Source organism: Etheostoma cragini, chromosome 23 (genome assembly GCF_013103735.1).
Source record: "Etheostoma cragini isolate CJK2018 chromosome 23, CSU_Ecrag_1.0, whole genome shotgun sequence".
Lineage (NCBI taxonomy): Eukaryota > Metazoa > Chordata > Actinopteri > Perciformes > Percidae > Etheostoma > Etheostoma cragini.
In genome coordinates this window covers 19,075,835-19,078,747 of record NC_048429.1, presented here as the reverse complement: position 1 = coordinate 19,078,747, position 2,913 = coordinate 19,075,835, and the positions used below count along the sequence as shown (strand labels likewise).

The following is a 2,913-nucleotide window of genomic DNA, read 5'->3' as shown; positions in this document are numbered from 1 at the left end:
CTTAATGTTTCACTATATTGATAATTGACAAATTTGATTTTCAAAATGCTATATTTTAATGCCTCCATGCATGTTTGGAACTTTTATCAGTTTCTTTTACTTTGGCCTATTTGTATAGTTTATAAACATAAGCATAAGCATACCTTAGTGGTTGATCCTTTTACAATTTGTGATGTATAAAAAATTAACTTGACGTAAAAATGTGCGGACCGTCGCGAATTCAAACTGAAAAGTGCAGAAAATCTCCAAACATTACAAAATTATGTTTCCACTTCACTTCACAGCTACTTAACCTCTGTTAAACATGAGGACGGGAAATAAATTAAAAATCCACTTAGAAAATATTTCAGTCATCCTCCTTATTTCAGATGAATGAAATATCTTACTCACTGCGCAACAATAAGATCCGCATGGAGAAATAAAATAGTATGTGTAGTTGTAGAATCTCAGAGATCCATGGCTTATAGAAGGTTGGACACATGGATCCATCCCCTCAGGAAAAAATCTGTGTCGGGGGGTGGAGGAAACTCATGTAATGTGTAATTGAGCCTGTGGATGATTTGTAAGTGAACATGGTGTCAACCAAACACTGGGCCGTCTTGATTGCGTTGATTCTGCACATATCTCTGTTACTGTAGTCCTAGTTACTATTTCATTATTTCATCCATGCGTTGTCACCTGCCGTGGAGACGCTGGTCTCACTAACCTCTCCTCCTCTGAACCGAGTACCCGTTTCAGTTTCACTAAGAGTACTTACACTTAGAAAATAAATTACACTACATCAGTGAGTTCAAACTGCTTATAACTTGTAACCTGGACTGACACTGGCATGTTGTTCTGTATCTGGTGTGGCGCTGCCACTATTGGCTTGATTTCCACTTCGACATTGGACCTTTTTTTATTTCTGTCATTGGTTGGTGCATTCACTGCCAAGATGACAAACCTCCAAACAGAAAAAAAAATTCTTGCCTCCACCTCGACGATCAGCACCTCCAACGTCACAAGAAGTATTTTTGTCACCCGTTTTTTTTTTGATAACCCGTTGTGATTGGACAAAGAATGACACCAAGGCCAAATTTAAAAATCATTTCCATATTCATTTCCGGGAGGAGGCGGGGCAGGGTCGGATCTGTTGCTGAGAAGTGCAATGAATTGATGCTCAGGAAGTTGGAGGTCGGGGCGGCCTATAGCTCACTGAGTAAGTGCGCTCGCCACATGTTGGCTGAGTCCTGCAGCGGCCCGCGTTCGGGTCCAGCCTGCGGCCCTTTGCTGCGCGTCATCCCCCCGTCTCTCGCTCTCTCTCTCTCCCCCTTTCACATACCTATCCACTGTCTCTATCTAATAAAGGGAAAAAAACCTGAAAAAATAATCTTAAAAAAAAAAGGAATGTTGGAAAAGTAAAATCTAAGGACATTTTAACAAGTTTATCAAACATATAATTTAATAAGATAGTTATGACTGTGTAGTAGATGAAACCAATGCCAGAGGAGCGGGCTGTGGGTCCAGACCAGAAGAATGACATGTTCTCCTTAGCATGCACATTATATGTCACGCTCTCCTTTCTCAGTCCGTAGTGAGTTGGATTTGGAACCGGAGGGTCGCTGGTTCAAGTCCCCGTATGGACAAAAGTATGGAGCAGGGCTGTAGTACTCTAGTGCGGTCTTGGACACGAGTCCGGACTCAAGACCGTTTTTCTATGGACTCAGACTTGTCTCGGACTCTGTAGTATTTGGACTCAGACTTGTCTCGGACTCTGTAGTATTTGGACTCAGACTTGTCTCGGACTCGGCCACTGGTCTTGCCCAATATGACTTTTGGTCTCGACCGAGTCCAGCTGTCTTTATTATGTGGATTATAATATTGGAGAGAAAGTGAAACACAGTTCAGGGGGGATATTGTGCGGCTTTTTACAAGTTTAGACAGCTAGCTAACGCTACGCTGATGTTTGCTAACGTCACCGCATCAGCGTTAGCCTAGCTTACTAACGCTAGGTAAATATTACGGCTGCCTTCGGAGTTTCCTATAACTGCGTCCAAGTTGTCAACATAAGACCTGTGACGTTAGTTTTAGCCATCATTGTATTACATGAAATAAGCTTTGCGCCTACACACACACACACGCACAAACACACACACACACACACACACAATCTCTGACATCTCTCCATTTGTGTATGAATAGGACCTGAGCATGTGTGTGTATTTCAGGCCTGTGTGTACTGTATAATAACACAGTTTTTTAACAGTGTTAATTGTAATTTCTCCATAGTGGATCAATATTGAGAATGAATTAAATTAACATTTGCTCCGTCTTTGCATCCCCACCCCTCCATGCCAAAACGGTGACAGAAAGTTGAAACTGTAATTCCGCAACATCTGCTAATATATCTTTCTGTCTCACACTGGCAGTGTGAGGGGCTGTCGCTGTCACATTCATGACAGAAACACATTTCAGCATGCACACACACACCTGCATACACATCAACCTGTGTGCACACACAACACACAATTAATGTAAAACCCATTCACCGAGCATGCTGGGATTTGCCCATGACAAAACAACCGCGGCGGGAAGTGTGAAATGTGTATCTGTCACATCAGTGTGCTGTCAGCGTGTGAGGTTGCAGTGAATGAGGACTTGAGATGGCAAGGCAACATCGCCTGGCGGTCCAGGTAGACTTTGCCAAAAGCTGCCTGTCCCCAAATTATCACCTGTATCTTCAGCATCACCGTTATCTCAGCAGCCGCCACATCCCCTGAAAATGAGCTGCACAGCTGAATCCATTTTGTATGGGCGACACAAATGTGCAAACCTCACATACCAGGGACAGGGATTTAAAGGATTTTTATCAATTCAGTGTAGTATTTCATATCTCTAGAGCAAAGTAAAGACCATACTGTACACAACAGAATA

At 42.6% G+C, this 2,913-nt stretch overlaps 1 protein-coding gene across 1 annotated transcript in view; it reads left to right on the top strand.

Moving 5' to 3' along the window:
* The window catches only part of mpped1 (metallophosphoesterase domain containing 1), an 84,683-nt gene that overhangs the window by 6,583 nt on the left and 75,187 nt on the right, over positions 1–2,913 (top strand). The window lies entirely within an intron of this gene.